This window comes from Mustelus asterias, chromosome 1 (genome assembly GCF_964213995.1).
Source record: "Mustelus asterias chromosome 1, sMusAst1.hap1.1, whole genome shotgun sequence".
Taxonomy (NCBI): domain Eukaryota; kingdom Metazoa; phylum Chordata; class Chondrichthyes; order Carcharhiniformes; family Triakidae; genus Mustelus; species Mustelus asterias.
The window spans coordinates 11,838,651-11,861,671 of NC_135801.1; the positions used below are offsets into that span (position 1 = coordinate 11,838,651).

Below are 23,021 nucleotides of genomic sequence, written 5' to 3' on the forward strand. Positions count from 1 at the left end.
GAAATTAAATCAAAAGAGAGTACATTATTAAACTTGACAAGTGGTAGTTGTAGGGAATTCTATACATTAGGGGGATTGATAGCATCCTTTGTAAGCCAGATTGTGAGTCCCGCATAGTTTGTTGCCTGCCAGGGTGACCGGCTTGGTAGGATATTGGATTGGGAGGGGGAGGATCCAGTTGTTGTGGTCCACGCTGGGACAAACAACATGGGCAAGACTAGGAAAGAGGACATGTTTGGGGATTATCAGGCACTAGGAACTAAATTAAAGAACAAGTCCTCAAGGGTTATAATCTCAGGATTACTCCCCGAGCCACGTGCGAATTGGCATAGGGTTGAGAGAATTAGGGAAGTTAACACATGGCTAAAGGAATGGTGCGGGAAAGAGGGGTTCCCTTTCGTGGGGCATTGGCATCAGTATTGGAACTGGAGGGATCTGTACTGTTGGGACGGTCCTAGTGAAAAGGATAAATAGGGTGATCACAAGGACTTTAAACTAGCAAGTGGGGGGGGGGGGGGGGGGGGGGGGGAAGGGAAGGGTAAAACTACGTAAGTATAATGTTAATGGGATGCAGAGCAGCAGGTTAGCTTGTGGGGAGGAGGGTTCAACTACATGGAGAATTACGAAAAAAGTTAAAAGGAAGGAGAACTCAGGAGATGTTAGGATTCAAAAAGGAGATATAAAAATTGGCATAAGGGCACTTTACCCAAATGCTTGTAGTATTCAAAACAAGGTAAATGAGTTGACGGCACAAATCATCGCGAATGAGTATGATTTAGTGGGAAATCTTTAAAGGTCAACAGAAAGTCATGAAAAAGCTATAAAGAAAAGCAAGATGGACTATGAGAGTAAACTAGCTCAGAATATAAAAACAGATAGCAAAAGTTTCTACAAATACATAAAACAAAAAAAAGTGGCTAAAGTAAACATTGGTCCTTTAGAGGATAAGAAAGGTGATTTAATAACGGGAAATGAGGAAATGGCCAAGGCATTGAACAGGTATTTTATGTCAGTCTTCACAGGGAAGACACAAATAACATACCAAAAATTGATGAAAAGAAAACTATGGCAGGTGAGGACCTAGAAATGATCATTATCACGAAAGTAGTGGTGTTGGGCAAGCTAATGGAGCTAAAGGTAGACAAGTCTCCTGGCCCTGATGGAATGTATCCCAAGGTACTAAAAGAGATGGTGAGGGAAATAGCAAATGCACTAGTGGTAATTTACCAAAATTCGCTGAACTCTGGGGTGGTTCCCGCAGATTGGAAACCAGCAAATGTGACGCTACTGTTTAAAAAATGAGGTAGACAAAAGGCGGGTAACAATAGGCTGGTTAGCTTAACTTCTGTAGTTTCTGTAGTGGGGAAAATGCTTGAATCTATCATCAAGGAAGAAATAGCGAGACATCTGGATAGAAATTGTCCCATTGGGAAGATGCAGCATGGGTTCATTAAAGGCAGCTAATGTTTTACTAATTTACTGGAATTCTTTGAGGACATTATGAGTGCCGTGGACAATGGGGAAATCGGTGGATGTGGTGTATTTGGATTTCCAGAAGTCATTTGACAAAGTGCCGCACAAAAGGCTGCTACAGAAGATAAAGGTGCATGGTGTTACGGGTAATGTATTAGCATGGATAGAGGATTGGTTAACTAGCAGAAAGCAAAGAGTGGGGGGAAATGGGTGTTTTTCTGGTTGGCGATCAGTGACTAGTGGTGTGCCTCAGGGATCAGTGTTAGGGCTGTAATTGTTTACAATTTGCAAAGATGATTTGGAGTTGGGGACCAAGTGTAGTGTGTCAATGTTTGCAGGTGACACTAAGATGAATGATGGAGCAAAGTGTGCAGAGGACGCTGAAAGTCTGTAAAAGGATACAGATAGTTTGAGTGGGCAAGAGTCTGGCAGATGGAGTACAATGTTGGTTAAATGTGAGGCCATCCATTTTGGTAGGAATAACAGTAAAATGGACTATTATTTAAATGGTAAAAGATTACAACATGCTGCTGTGCAGAGGGACCTGGGTATCCTTGTGCATGAATCACAAAACGTTGGTTTGCAGGTGCAGCAGGTGATTAAGAAGGCAAATGGAATTTTGTCTTTCATTGCTAGAGGGATGGAGTTTAAAAACAGGAAGGTTATGCTGCAGCTGTACAAGGTGCTGGTGAGGCCACACCTGGAGTACTTGTGCACAGTTTGGTCTCCTTACTTGAGAAAGGATATACTGGCACTGGAAGGGGTGTAGAGAAGATTCACTAAGTTGATTCTGGAGTTGAGAGGGTTGGCTTATGAGGAGAGACTGAGTAGACTGGCACTCTAATCATTGGAATTTAGAAGAATGAGGGGGGATCTTATAGAAACATATAAAATTATGAAGGGAACTGATAAGATAGAAGCAGGGAAGTTGTTTCCACTGGCGGGTGAAACTAGAACTAGAGGGCATAGCCTCAAAATAAGGGGGGAGCAGATTTAGGATTGAGCTGAAGAGGAACTTCTTCACCCAAAGGGTTGTGAATCTGTGGAATTCCCTGCCTAGTAGTTGAGGCTACCTCGTTGAATGTTTTTACGGCAAAAATAGTTAGATTTTTGAACAGTAAGGGATTAAGGATTATGGTGAGCGGGTGGGTAAGTGGAGCTGAGTCCACAAAAATATGAGCCATGATCTTATTGAATGGTGGAGCAGACACGAGGGGCCGAATGGCCTACTCCTGCTCCGAGTTCTTATATCAAAATTGCCAGACAAAAAAAGAGACCAAGGGCTGGATTTTCGCGAACGAGTTGGGACGTGGGAATAGGGAAAGTTTCTGACTGCACAAGCATGTCTCCATTAAGGTGGCTCCTGCCTGCCATATTTACAATCTGGGGGTTGGGGGGTTGGTGGAACCCCACCTCTTTTTACTGGGACACTGTCAGGCCCTCAAGCACCCCTCATAACTCCCATGCCCCATCCATAGCCACTATTCCAACATCTACTATGTACAAAACCAATGAGCCATTGACAAATCTTTGAAATGTACCTGACCCAATTGGCAAAGAAGCTATGAAAATCCCCTGTGAAAATTTACTCATCTCACAACCTCTTCAAACCTTTCAATTAATCACAACCATTAGTAATATCGACGATGAACAGCTTTTATCCATATTATACCTCTTAATCTTGGATAAATAAACATACAGACATTAAAACAAAACTCTGTAAAGAAAGATTTGGTTATTACAAGGTAATAAAGATGCTAATCAAACAAAGTTATCACTATCAATGTGTCAACATTGCCTACAAGGCTAAAACCATTAGTTTATCTTAGGGTTCTGCCAGGCATTTAAAATGAGGCCATCTAGCAACTGTATCAACAAAGTAGGATGAACAGATGGTTGAGTAAGATGTACCTTTGTTGCAATGACTATTCAAAGTGAAGTATTTGAAGTATAATTTACCTGTTAATTCATGTTTATGTTGGTTCTGATTTGTGTTCAAGTCAAAGCTACAAAAAGTGGAATTTTGTTGGTAATTTCTTCAGTTGGAAGTCATTCAGCAAATTTGGATATTTTAGTTCCTCGCGGATTTTTTAACAATCTGTTACAGAATCATAATATCTACAGTGCAGAAGGAGACCATTCGGCCCATCGAGCCTGCACCAACAACAATCCCACCCAAGCGCTATCCCCCTAACCCCACATATTTACCTTGCTAAACCCCCTTACACTAAGGGGCAACTTATCATGGCCAATCAATCCAACTCACACATCTTTGGACTGTAGGAGGAAACCAGAGCACCCAGAGGAAACCCACACAGTAAAGGGGAGAATGGGATGGCAGTGGTTAGCACTGCTGCCTCACAGCTCCTGAAACCTGGGTTTGAGTCCTGGCTTGGGCCAGTGTGGAGTTTGCACGTTCTCCCCATCTGCTCCAGTTTCCTCCCACACTCCAAAGATGTGCGGTTTAAATGCATTGGCCATGCTAAATTGCCCCTTAGTGTTCCAGGATGTGTAGGTTAGAGGGATTAGCAGGGTAAATATGTGGGATTACGGGGAGAGGGCCTGGATGTGGTTGTTGTCAGTGCCGACTCAATGGGCCAGATGGCCTCCTTCTGCACTGTGGCGATTCTCCAGAGTCACCCGAGGCTGGTGATTTTACACATTGAACTGTCCATATACACTGGAAGATCGTTCTGCTATTCTCTGAATGCTGCCTTGGGATTTTTTTTTAAATGAGCAAGCAGGCAGGATCTTGGTTCTGCAGCTGACACTGTGGCATATTGTCTGTATCTTTAAGGCCTGGTTGGCTGTAGAGATCCGCATTCTAATCAGTATTCTGTAACTTGATTTTGTGTCTCTGTATGCCCTGTTTGAGAGCAGATATCCACTCCATCTGACGAAGGAGCAGTGCTCAGAAAGCTAATGGCATTTGCTACCAAATAAACCTGTTGGACTTTAACCTGGTGTTGTTAAAACTCTTACTGTGTTTACCCCAGTTCAACGCCGGCATCTCCACAGCATGTTCAGGACCCAGAGACACAGCCTAGACTCCTGTTCTCACCGCAACGTGGAAACCCAGCCCAGGAAATCTATCATTGCAAAAACCAGCAGGCCAGAGCAGCTTGGCATCATTTGGAATAAATTGGTTGAAAGCATCAACTTTGATTTATTCCAAGGGATCACGAGGTGTGGAATTATCAGTGTTAAGTATGGTTTTTCTCAGGACTATATGCTTCAATCAGAATAAATATTAAGCAGGCTGGCAGATTGTATAAACTATCACTGGTCTGGACTGCAAATAACCATTACAGATAACTCAAGCTGCGATACTTAAACATTGTAAGAATATTCATCATCCATTCTCTGCTCCCTTCTTCTGCAATACCCTGACTTAACTACTGATCAAGATCATTTCAACCCCAATGGATATTGCTTTACTGCACTGACTATTTCTCAAACAGATCAAGATTCCAAATTCTTATTTTCAACATCACTGGCACTTATTGGCATTGGGTTTGCCTGTAGTTTAATTGCATTAAGGACTGTTTTCTCTGGGAAACAGAAGGAGGAGAGGTGGCCCCGATAGAGATTTTTAAAATTACGGACAGGTCAATAGGATAGACATAGAGAAGATGCATTGCTTTTAGAGCGAGTCCAAAATAGAGGCCCTAAATATATAGTCCCTAATAAATCCCATTAGGGATTTAGGAGAAATCTCCTTACTGCGAGTGTGGTGCGAATATGAAACTCACTAGCACTCTGCATGATTGAAGCAAATAAAACAGTTTAAAAGTTTATTTATTAGTGTCACAAGTAGGCTTACTTTAACTGGAATGAAGTTAATATGAAATCCTCTAGTCGCCACACTCCGGCGCCTGTTCGGGTTAACTATATTCTTAAATAAACTTTGTATGATAAAAGCTCCCGAGTGGATCATTTGAATCATACCCAAGGTGAAACACATCATGCTTATCCTAGCCAAATTCAAAGTACAAAACTTATAATCCAGGCGGGTTTCATAAAACACTTTGGAGTTTCCGACCTGAATTATAACAATGGGTTTTAAACATGTTACATATAAGTTTAAGTTCATTCATTTGTGTCACAAGTAGGCTTACATTAACACTGCATTGAAGTTACTTCACAATTCCCCTAGTCACAACACTTCGGCACCTGTTTGGGTACACAGAGAATTTAGCACAGCCAATCCATCTAATCATTTAATTTTTTGTTGCATTTAAAGGGAAACTGGATATGTACATGTAGGAGAAAGGAATAGAGGGATAAGCTGATAGAGTTAGTTGAGGTAGGTTGGTAGGCAAACGTGGAACATTAACTATTGGTCTATATCAGTGGACGTAAAGATCTGTTCCAATGAAGACACAAGTAGGAGCAGTGGACTATTTCGCCCATTGAGCCTGCTCTGCCGTTCAACATGATCATGACTGATCTTGATTCCATTTTCCCACCTGCTCCCCATATCCCATAATTCCCCAATACATCAAAAATCTGTCTAACCCAGCCTTGAATGTATCCAACAATGGAGCATCCACAACCCTCTGGGGTAGCGAATTCCAAAGACTCGCCGCTCTTTGAGTGAAGTAGTTTCTCCCCATCTCAGTCCTAAATGATTGGCCCCTTATCCTGAGACTGTGTTTTAGACTCCACAACCAGTGAAGACAATCTCTCAGCGCCTACCCTATCAAAACCCTTCAGACGTTCGTACATTTCATGAGATAAGAATCATAGAATCCCTGCAGTGTAGAAAGAGGCCATTTGGCCTATTGAGTCCACACCAACCACAATCCCACCCAGACCCTATCCCCATAATAACCCCATGTATTTACCCTGCTAGTTCCCCTGATACAAAAGGGGCAATTTAGCATGGCAAATCCACCTAACTGGCACATCTTTGGACTGTGGGAGGAAACCAGAGCACCCAAAGGAAACCCACGCAGACACGGGGAGAATGTGCAAGCTCCACACAGACAGTCAACTGAGGCCGGAACTGATCCTGGCTTTCTGGCGGTTTGAGGCAGCAGTGCTGGCCACGATGCCTCCCAATGTTATTTCATGTCAAATTCTATATAATTCAACATCAGGTGATGAATAAGCAAACATTCAAAGTGTTCGGAAGTCTCTTTCAGTGCATGCCTAGAGCAATATCACGCCAAGGCCTCACCACCTCTCCTGACGGCGGTATTGTCTAGGTTAGGATCTATGCTGCAGATAATTCTGCCTGTACTTCGTTGTGAGTTCCCTATTTTCCAATGCTTCCCTTGGTTACAAGTTTATGCAGGAAGTGACACCTCATGCCAGAGGTAGGTCTCTTTAAGAGGTTTTCCTCTCGCTTGCCCCGAGTGACTGAATCAGTTCCCAGCTCGGAGCTCGACATTACACGTGTCTAATCATCTCTTTACATTATATCTTTCAAGCCTACCTCGAGGGTATTGGGAAAGGAAACAATCAATGATTTCAAACAGAAATTGGACAGGTACTTGACAGGAATAAACTGGCAAGGTTATGGGAAACGGGCAGGGAGTGGGACTCCTCTGTGGAAAGCTGGTACAGACTGGATGGGCCAAATGGTCCCGTTTCAGTGCCACAAACTCCATCGACTCGCTGCTTTATTTAGCACTCAATTTGACACTGGGTTAGCATTTACAAATGGATTCATCCAAGACTGAGATCGGAATTATCTCCACCTTATGGCCTGCTCAAGACAGTAGCTGTAAGATACTAGATAATGCTTAACTGCTAAATCCTTCACCATACCCCATACAATACCAGGAACAGTTCTCAATCAGAGTTTTAATGGTTGGTGTGTTTAAAATGACGAGTGGGTGAGAGACAGCGCGAGTAGGAACAGGCATTTTACAAAGACAGGTGGGTCTAGAACGATCGGGGGCGGGGGGCCTGGTTACAAGATTAATGCAAGCTATTCAGAATGGAGCCCAGGAGTTTATTTTTTAAAACCACACTGACATTAAACAGCTTGACAGTTTCTGTAAACTACCACTAGTCTGAACTGCAAATAACCATTACAGGCAACTAAGACTGGGAACCTCGAACATTAAATGAGAATGCATCATCCATTCTCCTCTTCCCTCCGTGACAACTTAAACTAGCATTGACAACACTGTACAGCGCTAATTCCCAAGCGATTATGATTTCTCAATTCTATTTTTCAACATCACTGGCATTATTAACAAAGTAAGAAGTTTAACAACACCAGGTTAAAGTCCAACAGGTTCATTTGGTGGTAAAAGCCACACAAGCTTTCGGAGCCTTAAGCCCCTTCTTCAGGTGAGTAGGAACTCAGAATTCCCACTCACCTGGAGAAGGGGCTTAAGGCTCCGAAAGCTTGTGTGGCTTTTGCTACCAAATAAACCTGTTGGACTTTAACCTGGTGTTGTTAAACTTCTTACTGTGTTTACCCCAGTCCAACGCTGGCATCTCCACATCATTATTAACAAAATCATGCATTGGCTTTGCCTGCAGTGTCATTGCATTAAGTGGATAGGTGGCTAGCGATTGAAGTAGAGATCATGGGACAAATCTCTAGGAGCTGCCTCTGATTTGTGGTTAACAATTAAAAATAAGTCAGATGGATGGTTACACAAATGGGAAACAAAGGGTTAAAATGATAGTGAAACTGTGAACTGTTTTGGTCCCCTTATCTACAGAAAGATATCCTGGCATTGGAGGCAGTCGAGAGAAGGTTAACTAGGTTGATCCCAGGTATGGAGGGATATTCTTATGAGCAGAGGTTGAGTAGGTAGGGTCTGTACTCATTGGAGTTTAGAAGAACGAGAGACGACATTATAGAATAGAATCATAGAATCCGTACAATTCAGAAGGAGGCCATTCGGCCCATCGAGTCTGCACCGACCGCAATCCCACCCAGGCTTTATCCCCATAACCCCACATATTTACCCTGCTAATCCCCGACATTAGGGTCAATTTAGTATGGCCAATCCACCTAACCACACATCTCTGGACTGTGGGAGGAAACCGGAGCACCCGGAGGAAACCGGAGCACCCAGAGGAAACTCTCACAGACACGGGAAGAAAGTGCAAACTCCAAACAGACAGCGACTCGAGGATGGAATTGAACCTTAGTCCCTGGCGCTGTGAGGCAGCAGTGCTAACCACTGTGCCGCCCCAAAAATGATTAAGACATATGGGGTTCTCAGGGGGCTTGACAGGGTAGATGCTGAGAGGTTGTTTCCTCTTGTGGGAGAGTCTAGGATCAGAGGGCATAATCTGCTTAAGTGTTCGCTCATTTAAGACAGATGAGAAGGAATTTCTTCTCTCAGTGAAGTGAATCCGTGGAATTCTAAAGACTCACAACCCTTTGAGTGAAGCAGTTTCTCCCCATCACAGTCCTAAATGATTGGTCCCTTATCCTGAGACTGTGCCCCTGTGTCATAGACTCCCCGGCCAGAGAAGGCTGTGGAGGCTGGGTCATTAAGTATGTTCAAGATTGAGATAGTCAGATTTTTAACCAGTAAGCCTTGATTCCTTTATGGGGATAAGGCAGGGAAAGTGGAGTTGAGGATTATCATAGATCAGTCATGATCTCATTGAGCGGCGGAGCAGACTTGATGGGCCAAATGGCTTACTTCTGCTCCCACGTCTTATGGTTTAATAGGCATTTGGGATTAGGATTACTGTTTATTTGGAGGATAAACACTAACATGGATGAGCTGTGCTGAACTAATTTCTATGTAGTAACGTCACAGATTGATATTGGACTAATGTCTTTCCTGCAACTTAAAAAACCATTATGCACGTACAACAATGAAGAAGTTGGCGTAACCTGATCTTCAAGCGTGGAAAGTTAACATGCAGGTACAGTAAAAAATTAGGGGAGAAACTGGGAAGTTGGCCTTTATTGCATGGGGATTGGAGTACAAGTGTGAGGAAGTATTGCAACAGAGCTTTGGGAAGCCACACCTGGGGTAGTATCGACAGATTTGGTCACTGTACCTAAGGAAGTATATGTTTTCTTTCGATAGGGTGCAACAAAAAGATTCACTGGATTGATTCCTGGGCAAGAGGGCTGTCCAGTAAGGAGAGTTTGAACAGATTGAGGGGCAGCACGGTGGATACACTGTACCAGGGACCATGATTGCATTCCCATCTTGGGTGACTGTCTGTGTGGAGTTTGCACCTCCTCCCCGTGTCTGCATGGGTTTCCTCCGGGTGCTCCGGTTTCTTCCCACAGTCCAAAGATGTGTGGGTTAGGTGGATTGGCCATGCTAAATTGCCCCTTAGTGTCAGGGGGACTAGCTGTGGTAAATTCCTGGGGTTATGGGGATAGGGCCTGGGTGGAAATGTGGTCGGTGTAGACTCGATGGGCCGAATGGCCTCCTTTTGCACTGTAGGGATTCTATGACACAGATTGAACCGAAACTCTCTGGAGTTTAGAAAAATGAACAGTGATCTTATTGGAACAGCAAATTCTGAGAGGTCTTGCCAGGATAGACTCTGAGGCGCTATTGGCTGGAGTCTAGAATCAGAGGCCATTGTCTTGGGGTAAGAGCCTGCCACTTAGGACTGAGATCAGGAGAAATCTCTTCATTCAAAGCATTGTGAATCTTTGGAATTCTCTCCAGCAGAGAGCTGTAAATGGTCAGCCTTTGAGTATATTCAAGGCCGAGATCAAGATTTTGGTCTCGAAATGAATCAAGGACTATGGGGATCAGGTGGGAAAGTAGAGGTGAGCTCAAAGATCTGCCATGATCTTACTGAATGCTGAAACAGACTCAAGGGATTGTAATGTCCTACTCCTGCTCCCATTTCGTATGCTCTTCACCCTCCTTGATCCTCAAACAGCACAGTAACAAATAAAAAGGTTATAATTCTTGTATCATGTGTCTAGAGCTATGAGATTTGTTGACTGAAATGTCCACCCTTAGACCCTGTAAGGCCTGGAATTCTCCAGAGTCACTTGTTTATAATGAAGCACTTGGACCATCTTAACAACTCTGTTATCAATGCTCTTTGATTCAAGGTCACATCACATTAAATACACAGCACGTTAACCAAGCCCCTTTGACAGAAGCCAGAATCAAATGTCCATTTGGAGCAAACACCATGGCCTGCTCAGCAGACTGTTCCTCCCAGACTCCTTGCCCATTTCAGCTCAAAGCACCCTTTGCATTGGGAAAATGAAGTCAGCAGATATATGATGGGCTGAGTGGCCTCCTTCCATGCTATATAAGCTTCTGTGATTAGTGCAATCCACATATCCAAGAAGCTGCCATGCCTGATGTTTAAGCATTGATAAACAAAGGCATACATTTAAGCATAAGCAGTTGAGAGAGCTTAACAATTCAGTACTAGGATTTAAGAAAAACGCAATGAAAGGATCCTAAATGAGCTGCTGAGTGACTAAAGCACAAAGTCAATGTTTTCCAATGTGTTTAATGACGGTATTCAGCTAGGGAGGGGATTATTAACAAAAGCCTATCTCAAATGGTCCTCCATTAAGGAGGACATGGTATTAAAACCAAGCGTTCTTACTTCACAATGCCACAAACATGCTAGCACACAATTCAAAATCTTTATGAAAGCAGTTGCTAGCTTTCTTAAATTACAATACTGCATTGTCAGGCTTCCCTTATGCTGACAGACTCCTTTGTTTATAACAGACTAAACATTAGCCATGGAAGTTTCTTGGACATGTGCAGTGTGGCAACCACAGATCAATCAAAGTTTATAGCTCAGAAGGGGGGCCCAAGCGGTCTATCAGGTCATGGGCGAACCAGCTCGATGCTAGAACAATCCAAAGCTAGTTTGCCCATCTCTCTCTCTCACATCTTGCACTTTCCTCTGCTTCATGAGGTGAAAGCTCTTGGATAACCCCGATTGGCGCTCATTCATTCTTCGACTGATTGAATCTGATGGCTCTGATTCTGAAATGACAGTCAGTTTTTCTCTCACTTTCTTGTTGCAGGATATTTTTGTGCTCATTACTGAATGTGGGGCAACTACAATTCGAACAGTGCACAATGCCAGCTAAGCGTGGCATAGAAGGGGACAAGAGAACTTCCATTTAAATAATGGCTTTGATATCCTACTCACTGCAAGTTATGACCATCCATTTATCTGTTAGCGCTATAGCACTTCTGAAACACACTAAAATTTTAAGAAATCTTACATTTATATAGCACCGTTCATATCCTTTGGGTATCCCAACACGCTGTCATGTAGCCAGGCTGTCATGCAGATAAACAGACATATTGGCCCTGATTTTACCAGCACGCCTGCCCCGAAATCAGGGTCATTAGCCATGGAAAGGTCCGTTGACCTCAGGCAGGATTTTCTAGTTTTGGGGTAGCCAGAAAATCCCGCCCATTGGGCGCGGCAATTTCCCACAAACAGCAGTTAGGTAAATCACTGTATAATTTAATGGGTAATGCTGGTTGAGTATTAAGCATTGGTCAGACATCAGTAACAATTCCCTTTGCTCTTCCACGGGATCTTTTACACTCACCAAAGCAGGCAGCAGCGGCTTCAGTTTGCCATCTTGCACCTGCAACAGAGCAGCACACCCTCTGTGCTGCACAGGAATGGCATTGTAAATAATGTGGTCAGTCTCTGGCGTAGGGTTCGAGTCCGCAAACCTCTGAACCAGAAGTGAAAGTGAATCATAGAATATTTACAGTGCAGAAGGAGGCCATTTGGCCCATCGAGCCCGCACCAACACCAATCCCGTCCAGACTCTATCACTAAAACTTTATGTATTTACCCTGCTAATTCCCCTGACACTAAGGGGCAACTTACCATGGCCAATCAACCTAACCTGCACATCTTTGAAGTGTGGGGAGGAAACCAGAGCACCCGGAGAAAACCTACACAGACACAGGGAGAACGTGCAAACTCCGCACAGACAGTCACCCAAGGTTGGAATCGAACTTGGGTCCCTGGCGCTGTGAGGCAGCAGTGCTAACCACTGTGCCACCCAAGAAAGTGATACCAGGGCTGAGCAGTGAGAAAGCAAATGGTTGAGAACTTCATTGTACTATAACTCAAGAAAATAATTACAATCAAAACTAAGGCCATTTCTTTGGCAATAAAAGTTGACAGAGAGGGTAAGTAGATGCAGCGTAGGGTTGTGATGCCTATCAACCTCTTCAATGATTAACTCTCACTACCCAGACTATGAATCACGCACCTGTTGAGATTAGTCTTGTGGATGGCTGCTTATTGCAAGTTTTACTGCAATGCTGTTAACCCAGTGGGATGGCTGATGTCTCTGCCAGTTCCTATTAGATCGGGAACTGCGGATTTGCACTATATTCTTTGCCCCACCATATATCAGGTCAGACAGTGACCGAACACATATTCCCTCCCCACGGTCCAATGATAATGTCACGGGACAACTCAGCACCACTTAAAAGCATTCTGTTCCACAAAATAGACTGGCAAAGCAAGCGTGTGGGTCTGTTTGCTAAACCTTCCAAGAGGAATGCAGTGACATGAACTTTAGCAGAAGATATCAACATGAGAGTTCCAAACAGAGCATCTGCTGATCCATTATATTTGTTTAAAATTCTAAAGGTAGGCAGTCAAAAATTAAAACGGAAGGAGGTTTGTTTAGATTTTTTGTATCTTACTCTGGGACACAAGCTGGTGTTTTTCATAGAAATCATAGCATTACTATCATAGAATCCCTACAGTGCAGAAGGAGGCCATTCGGCTCATCGAGTCTGCACCGACAACAATCCCACCCAGACCCTATTCCTGTAACCCCAAATATTTACTCTGCTAATCCCCTGATACTAGGATCAATTTAACATGGCCAATCAACCTAACCTGCACATCTTTGAACTGTGGGAGGAAACCGGAGCACCCGGAGGAAACCACACAGACACGGGGAGAACATGCAAACTCCACACGGACAGTGATCCAAGCCAGAAATCGAACCCCATGTCCCTGGCGCTGTGAGGCAGCTGTGCTAACCACTGTGCCACCCATAAATTTTCGACAAATAATTATTTCTCACAATTGAATCTCAAACATTAGTTAGAATCATCTTGCTGCACATTGCTATATATTTGAAGACAATTGGTTCTAATGTGCTCATACTGCAGTAAGAAGTTTAACAACACCAGGTTAAAGTCCAACAGGTTTACTTGGTAGCAAAAGCCACACAAGCTTTCGGAGCTGCAAGCCCCTTCTTCAGGTGAGTGGGAATTCTGTTCACAAACAGAGCATAAAAAGACACAAACTCAATTTACATGAATAATGGTTGGAATGCGAATACTTACAACTAATCAAGTCTTTAAGAAACAAAACAACATGAGTGGAGAGAGCGTCAAGACAGGCTAAAAAGATGTGTATTGTCTCCAGACAAGACAGCCAGTGAAACTCTGTGGGGGTTACAAATAGTGGGATATGAACCCAATATCCCGGTTGAGGCCGTCCTCGTGTGTGCGGAACTTGGCTATCAGTTTCTGCTCAGCGACTCTGCGCCGTCGTGTGTCGCGAAGGCCGCGATTCTCCAAGGCGGCCTTCGCGACACATGACGGCGCAGAGTCGCTGAGCAGAAACTGATAGCCAAGTTCCGCACACACGAGGACGACCTCAACCGGGATATTGGGTTCATGTCCCACTATTTGTAACCCCCACAGAGTTTCACTGGCTGTCTTGTCTGGAGACAATACACATCTTTTTAGCCTGTCTTGATGCTCTGCCAATCGTGTTGTTTTGTTTCTTAAAGACTTGATTAGTTGTAAGTATTCGCATTCCAACCATTATTCATGTAAATTGAGTTTGTGTCTTTATAAGCTCTGTTTGTGAACAGAATTCCCACTCACCTGAAGAAGGGGCTTGCAGCTCCGAAAGCTTGTGTGGCTTTTGCTACCAAATAAACCTGTTGGACTTTAACCTGGTGTTGTTAAACTTCTTACTGTGTTTACCCCAGTCCAACGCCGGCATCTCCACATCATGACTACCTCATACTGCAGGACAGGAAGCTGCCATTGTACATTTTAATGAGAACATAGAACAGTAAAGCACAGGAACAGGCCCACGATGTTGTGCTGAACATGACACCAAATTAAACTAATCCCTTCTGCCTGCCCTTGGTCCATAATCCCTCTATTCCTTGCATATTCATGTGCTTATCAAAAAGCCCCTTAAACACCCCTATCGTATCTGCCTCCACCGCCACCCCGCCAGCGCGTTCCAGACATCAACACTCCCTCTGTAAAAAACCTGCCCCTCACAACTCCTTTGAACTTTCCCCTCTCACCTTAAGTGCATGCTAATATCAGACATTTCAACTCTGGGAAAAAGATTCTGACTGTCAAACCTATCTATGTCTCTCATAATTTTATAGATCTCTATCAGGGCTCCCCTCAGCCTCCGCCGCTCCAGAGAAAACAACCCTAGTTTATCCAGCCTCTCCTTATAACTCAGACCCTCTAATCCAGGCAGCATCCTGGTAAACCTCTTCTGCACCCTCTCCAAAGCCTCCACATCCTTCCTGTAATGTAGCGACCAGAATTTAACGCCTCATGCTACCTTACTTTTGTGGGGCGATGGGGCCTACGTCACTTCCAAGCCGCTCTCACTGACAACTTTCACAGAATCTTGAAAGTCAAGGGCAATTGAAAAATATCAGTGTGTGTACGAGTCCCTTACCCTCCCTCGAGCACCCACCCAAGGGGGAAATTCAATTTCCATCGAATGTTATTGTTGACGCTTGTGTTGCGATGCAGCTCATAGATTTATGAAATTGAGCTTTTCCACCATCAGCTTGGGAGAACATCCAATTTCCTCTTGTATCTCCAGGGATTTGTCAGGAGGCAGTTTCATTTTGCCTTGCATTTCAAGGGTGATAGACGTGTTCTGGTCTCAAAACTATCATTTGTCATATTGATATGAAACAGTGCATAAAAATATAAAAAGCACTTGCTTCGGAAATTGCTCTACAACTGATCAACAGATTGGCCCAAACACATGCACTGCTCAAACCACTGAAATCTTTCTTCAGTTCAATCAAAGAAAGAATATAGAAAAGCACAGCACAGGAACAGGTCACAGAATCATAGAATCCCTACAGTGCAGAAGGAGGCCAGTGGGCCCATCAAGTCCGCACCGACCACAATCCCATCCAGGCCCTATCCCTGTAACCCCATGTATTTACCCTGCTAATCCCTCTGACACCAGGGTGAATTTAGCATGGCCAATCAACCTAACCCGCACATCTTTGGACTATGGGAGGAAACCGGAGCACCCGGAGGAAACCTACGCAGACACGGGGAGAATGTGCAAACTCCACACAGACAGTGACCCGAGGCTGGAATCGAACCCGGGTTTCTGGTGCTGAGAGGCAGCAGTGCTAACCACTGTGCTGCTCAAGCCTGGCCCTCCAATGCAGAAGGCTCTCCAAGTCTGCGCTGATCATGGTACCTGCCTAAACTAAAACCATATGTACCCTTGCATTCCCATCTTATTCATGTAGTTGTCTACATGCTCCTTAAATGCCGCTATCGTACCTGCTCCCACCACCTCCCCAGGCAGGGCGTTCCAGACATTCACCACCCTCTTTGTAAAAAAAACTTGCTTCACACAACTCCTCTAAACTTTTCCCCATGCACCTTAAACCTATGTCCCCCTAGTACTTGACTTTTTTACCCTATGAAAGAGCAATCAATACTCATTTAATATTCAACATATTTAATATACCGCACTGTCAGTCTGCAGTTTTTGCAGTGATGTGGATGTTCCCATTGCACAAATCAACAAGTTACATTTGCATGGCACCTTTAACATTGTAATGGTTTGCAAGGCGCTCCATAGAGGTGTTATCAGATAAAATGTGACACCCAGTCACACGATGAGATATTGGGGAAATGGCCCATGGGGCAGGATGGAGCTGGGGAACTTGCACCCAGCCTGGTGGCATGAAATTCCATGCCCACTGGGCTCTGTTCTCAATCCAGGTTGGGAAAGGGGGGGGGGGGGGGGGGGGGAATTCAGACTCTAGATTTGTAATATCAAATACAAGTAACTGATGTTGTGGGGAGGGTTTGCTGATCTGACCTGCACATTTCATACATCGGAGGCCATCGCTGAACGGTAACCAGTTTGCTTACTAGCTATCAGGTAGAAAAAAATAATGATTATTGTTAATTGGTGCTTAAAATGTACCCAACAACACAGAGATTACTTTTCACTCATGGTATACAGTGCATGCGAGAGAGGTGGGGTTACAGGGATGGGCACGGTGGCACACTGGTTAACACTGCTGCCTCACAGTGCCAGGGACACGGGTTCAATTCCGGTCTCGGATGACTGCCTGTGTGGACTTTGCACATTCTCCTTGGACGGGATATTCCGGCCACGCTCTCCTCAAAATCAGAAAATCCCACCCGAGGTCAATGGACCTTTACATGGTCCACCTCCACTTTCCTCCGGATGCTCCGGTTTCCTCCCACAGTCCAATGATGCGAGGGTTAGGTTGATTGGCCATGATAGAGTGCCCCTTAGTATCGGGGGATTAGCAGGGTAAATACGTGGAGTTACGGGGATAGGGCTTGGGCGGGATTGTTGTCGGTGCAGGCTCGATGGGCCGAATGGCCTCCTTCGGCACTGTAGGAATTCTATGATTCCGAGATGTTCTGTCAAAGATTCGGTGCAGACTCAATGGGCCAAATGGTCTCCTTCTGCACTGTAGGGATTCTATGAACATAAATTGGTTAAAAATGATCCAGTTTTGAAACGACAGCCCCAAGTTGTAACACAATATATACTGCCGTTGATCTTTGGGTTAAACCATAATGTTACTGGCCCTCAGGTGTTCAATAGTAGTCTCAAAGCCTGGGTAAAACATACTGGGTCACTCCTGTAACTTCAGGGTCAATAAGTCTCCTGTTAAAATCCTGCACTGCGGTCAAAGATTATACAGCAATGTTTTCATCTGCTGTGACTACTGTCCCAAAAGAGAGAGGAGTGCAAACTCATAATCCACCCGCCACACTCAAAGAGCCCTTAATGCAGGACATATTTCTGGCTGTGCAGGAAAATAAGCTTTCAATATCTGCCTTACGACGCCATAAAACTTCTCACTCAAATGCTTAGCAAACGGCATCTGCTTAACATCAAAGACAAAAGCTCCAAATGTGCTACAGATGTGAAAAGGGGAGGGGGGGGGTGGGGGTTACTGCACAGAGGATTGAGCAGAGGAATGAAGTCCACAATACTGAAGGCAGTACACCATTCTACCTGTGAAGAACTCGATCCAGAGATCAGCAAGACGTTATTTCTCAAGACAGTCTTTACGTTCAAACCTCCCTTCATCCCACTACACTGACAAGTAGGATTTAAAGTGACAGAACTTCTGTTAGGATTGAACAAATCTAAAATTGACCACAAATCAAAAGGGAAGAAACCAGCCCAAGGCCACATTTTGTTTTGAACACAGCAAGTGCTCTGAAATAATTACAGCAGTATGTTGGATCCCCACATTTAACATTCTCCCCCGCTTTACAAACGGCTTAGCCAGAGGAAACTGGTGGAGAAGAATGATTCAGTTTGGAAAACTTAACTTCTCGTAAAAGCATGATACTTATTTTAGAAATGTAACACGGCAAGGATTCCCTGCTGACTGTACCCCACACATTTGCTGCGGACCTGAGATTAAATTAAAATGGTGAGGAGAGAAATTTCATGCTGTAAATATTTATGGGACTCCGGTAACTCGGTTTCTAATGGAGGCATTTAGACAATATCCAAGGTCACAAGTGAGCTCCGAGGGACCTGAGAGTTAATTATTGTTTTTAGTGCTTAAAAGTCAATTTGATCTCTCTAACACGCGTTATGAAAGATTAGTTTTAATCGGAACTGTAATAACAAGGCCAGTGACTCAATATGGTTGAAGATGTTACACCTCCTTATTTGCATTTGGTGTTGCACTGAAAGTTTGAGTAGAGACAAAGGTTAAAAAATCTTGGAATGAAGCTACGCAGCCTTCCTGGCTCACTCCCACAGTAACTGTGACGAGAGTGAATCAGAGGGGCAGCATATTATGCCATGACACCAAAATGCCGTCTTCCACCATAATGTCTCAGGATCCAGAATAGTCCCTGCCCATCCCAATAAAGTCAATGATGTAACAGGCAGCGTGGAGTCCATGTGTTAGGGATTTCTGTGTCCTCAGTCCAAAGCATGGACCTGACATGGATATATAAGAAGGATCAGGTGGAGATACACAAAGAACAAAAACAGCACAGGCACAGGCCCTTCGGCTGCAAATGCTGCAATCTCATTGCAGGGGTTCACTGTGTGGTTCGTATCATCAGCTAGAACCTGGGATATGATCAGTGTCTTTAAGCACACGTGTATGATGATTGTGCTCCATTTAAAGGGGGTTTTAGGAAGCAGGAATATGTTCCAACTAGCAACTAACCCTCTTTCCCAATCCACTCACTGCAGGATCACAGTGGAGGGGGGGGTGCTTTTCCTGACACTGGGGCCAGCACTTTTAAAATGTTTGAACACAACATCAGTTACATTGCCAACCAGCTTATGTCAAACTGACGAGCAAGAAAAATAACGTGTCTGGTCTGTTTACAGCAAGCATAGATTTCACAATTTCAACTAACTCTGAGGCTCTCTACTATCTGGTGTTTATGTGAAGTCAAAGAGAACTAGTGTCTTCTCCGAACAGAAATGGCCAATTTATTTGGCAACAGCTTTTTAAGATTTACTCACACTAAGCCTGGACCTGAAGGATTTAGCTGAGTATACAGAACTTGTTGACACATTGTAAGCAAGTGCCTGTTGCAATGAAATACCAAGAAATTTATCATTAAACACAGTTTCATTTGTACCGCACTGACTAAGCGACAGAATTAAAAATCTATTGCACCACTCTTAAAATATAATACTTCTAGATTTGAGAGTATGCAGGGGACTAGTAGGAAACTGGCCTGTGTTGGCGCAGTTGCAGCGTCTTTGAATATTTTTAAGGTAGAGACAGAAAGACCCTTGATTGACAAGGGGATGAAAAGTTATCGAGGGTGGACGGGAATGTGGAGTTGAGGAGGTTACAATCAGATCAGCCACGATTTTATTGAATGGAGGAGCAGGCTCGAGGGGCCGAGTGGCCTCCTCCTGCTCCCAGTTTGTATGTTCATATGTTGCTTAAAAACTATTTAGGATAGAATCATACAGTGCAGAAGAGGCCTTTTGGGAGTGTGGAATAACTAATCTGGTGCTTTGTAGACTCACTTTGTGAGATAATATAGTTGCTTGTGATTTTATATCCTCTTCATTAGCATCTCTGAACTTCAAAATTATTGCTTCCCAAGAAGAGGAATGGAGTAGAAACATCCAGATGCATTTTTAAATGATTACTGACCAATGGACAACTATGGAAGGTGACATTGCCTTTTTCAAGTGCTGCACTGGGGGACATGAAGCTTCATTTTCTTAACATGTCACCAGCTTTGCCACTGATGCAGAATATAGAATCTCCCTGGTCACTACAAATGACAGCATTGCAAATGGACTTCTCAGGATGTCCAGTGAAATTGTAAAGAAATTAAAAAGGACCTTCCTCTGATTTTGTTAGTGGAAGTCTTTGGCAGTGCTTGGTGTTTTCTCTGTATTTATACCCAGAGATACACACAATCTGGGCACAAAGCAAATGTCACATGGCAGCAATACGCCCAATTCTCCTTGATCTTATGCATCTGACCATGAAGCCCTCTGTCCAAGCAAATCTCCACCTACAAAACTGGTCATTCTTTTTTAAAGTAAAAGCTTATTTATTAGTTACAAGTAAAGCTTACATTAACATTGCAATGAAGTTACTGTGTGAAATTCCCCTAGTCGCCACACTCCAACATCTGTTTGGGTCAGTGCATCTAACCAGCACGTCTTTCAGAATGTGGGAGGAAAGCAGAGCACCTGGAGGAAACCCACGCAGACACGGGGAGAACGTGCAAACTCCACACAGGCAGTGACCCAAGCCCGGGAATCGAACCCAGGTCCCTGGCGCTGTGAGGCAGCAGTGCTAACCACTGTGCCACCAACTCTCAAATATGGCAATCCTGTCTTGAGTATATTCAGGGCCGGTGGGTGGGTGGGTGAGTGGCCCTCGACACGGTAAAATACATTTTGGGCCTCAGTAATTTTATGGGGTTTTTAATCGCTATATTTTTGAAAAGTAATCTTCCTGTGGCTTGCTCTGTACTTTTAGTTTCTTTGAAATGCCATCTTATGGCACATGGATAAGCCATGCTAAAAAACTGAAAAGTTTCCCCGAGTGAGGTATCCTGAACATTTATCTACATGAGTGATGGTTCAGTGAGTTGACGCTTCAAACATAAGGACTTGGATAAGAAGTATGCAGTGTGTTTGTGTGTTTCCCTGGGCCCAATTGTTTATACTGATTTCCACCCATTTGAAGTCTGGGCATAACCCAATAGAAAATATAATAGAGAGTTAAGGAAGACACCTGGGAATTACTTGACATCAGCAAAACGAGGGCAACATCAGGTGCAATTTTGGTTTTAGCCTCCGTTTTATGCCCAAGGAAGAAACGCCAGATTGAGAAGTTGAATGGTGGACAACACTCAAGGGATAAGCTGTGCACAATTACTGCAATAGAGTTCAAGATTAACCAACCCCAAGGTCAACACTCTTCTGAAAAGAAATGCAACTGCTGTGACCTCGCACATCCTAATAAGTACAAGTGCCTCTTTGGCATCATTTACTTACGTTCCTGTAGTAATGCTTTGGGCTGGTAGCACCATTTTACAGCGAGCTCATCATTATTCACTTTTCTTTTGCCTTCAGGTAACAAACAAGCTGATCTTTGTCTTAATCTTTCGCTTGAAGAAACTTCGAGATTCCGACAAAATTGCTTTGAAACTTTTCCATTTTTCTGCCACGTTTTGTTTGTAATAAATGGTGAAACTGTTTACGTTTTGGCTAAGCGCATTTTAAAAAAAAAAACATTAGCAGTCATTAAGATAAGGATAATCCTTTTCTACTTTCTTTTGTACCCAAGGAGGTTCAGGTCAGCACTACGGCCCAGTTCCCACACTGCACTCAGAATCCACATCCGAGCGATTTCAAAAGGCACGCCAGTAAGAAGTCTCACAACACCAGGTTAAAGTTCAACAGGTTTATTTGGAAGCTTGAGCTTTAGGAGTGCTGCCCCTTTATCAGATGTGTCACCTGATGAAGGGGCAGCGCTCAGAAAGCTCGTGATTCCAAATAAACCCTGTTGGACTTTAACCTGGTGTTGTGAGACTTCTTACTGTGCCCATCCCAGTCCAATGCCAGCATCTCCACCTCATGAGTAAGTATCCAGTATTGTCTCGCATGCAAAGATTTTGACAACAAAATATAACGCACCAACTTCATCAACCAGATTTTGGAACCGGTCAACTTGTTTGCCATTAGTTTGGAGGGAAACATTGGAACAGCTGCACGCAGCCCGAGGGATAGGAATGGAGGCCCACCTGTGTTTTATGTTCATGTTTCTTAACCAAGTCCCGTTCACCTGTCACTCCTGTGCTCACTGACCTAGATTGGCTCCCAATCAAGCAATGTCTTGATTTTAAAACTCTCATCCTTGTTTTCAAATCCCTCCATGACCTTGTCCCACCCTATCTCAGTAACCTCCGCAACCCCACAACACTCCAAGATATCTACGCTCCTCTAATTTTAATCTCTCCACCATCGGTGGCCGTGACATCGGTTGAGGATAGATCATCAACCTGCAACATTCACGCTGTTTCTTCCTGCACAGATGCTGCCTGACCTGCTGAGCATTTTTTATTATCCAACATTTACTCAAACATTTTCACAAGTTGAAGTACAATCTGACGTTTTCCTAACATATTAAAATCTTGTAGGGCACTTCTGGCCAATTTTTCCCAGTATAATTTCCTTTGGCCACATTTATATTAGAAACCGCTTATGCAAACATACTATATTCTCATTCTATAAGAGGAGGCACAGTCGTATTTTGAGGGTTGGAAATGGACATTGACACTTGGCGCAGAGTTTCCTAACTAAAAATGACGACTCCTGAAAGGGGATGGGGATTGGCAGGGGGGGACAGAAGGCAGCGGAGTGCAGATTACAATCTGGGTGAGGGATGGGGGGGGGAGGGGGGGGGGGGGGAGGAGGGTGGTTTAACTTGCGTAACAACACATATTTAACCTGCTAACCCTTGACACTAATTGTCAATTTAGCATGGCCAATCCATTCTAACCCACACATTTTTGGAGTACGAGAGAAGCGGCACGGTGGCACAGTGGTTAGCAATGCTGCCTCACAGTGCCAGGGACCCAGGTTCAATTCCGGCCTCGGGTCACTGTCTGTGTGGACTTTGCACGTTCTCCCCATGTCTGTGTGGGTTTCCTCCCACAGTCCAAAGGTGTGCGGGTTAGGTTGATTGGCCATGTTAAATTGACCCTAGTGTCAGGGGGATTAGTAGGGTAAAAATGAGAGGTTATGGGAATAAAGCTTGGGTGGGATTGTGTCGGTGCAGACTCGATCGGCCGGAT

The 23,021-nt window shown here is 44.1% G+C and overlaps 1 protein-coding gene across 2 annotated transcripts in view; it reads right to left on the minus strand.

Annotated features, from left to right (window-relative positions):
- tbck (TBC1 domain containing kinase) overlaps positions 1-23,021 on the minus strand; it is a 218,442-nt gene that overhangs the window by 4,381 nt on the left and 191,040 nt on the right. The window lies entirely within an intron of this gene.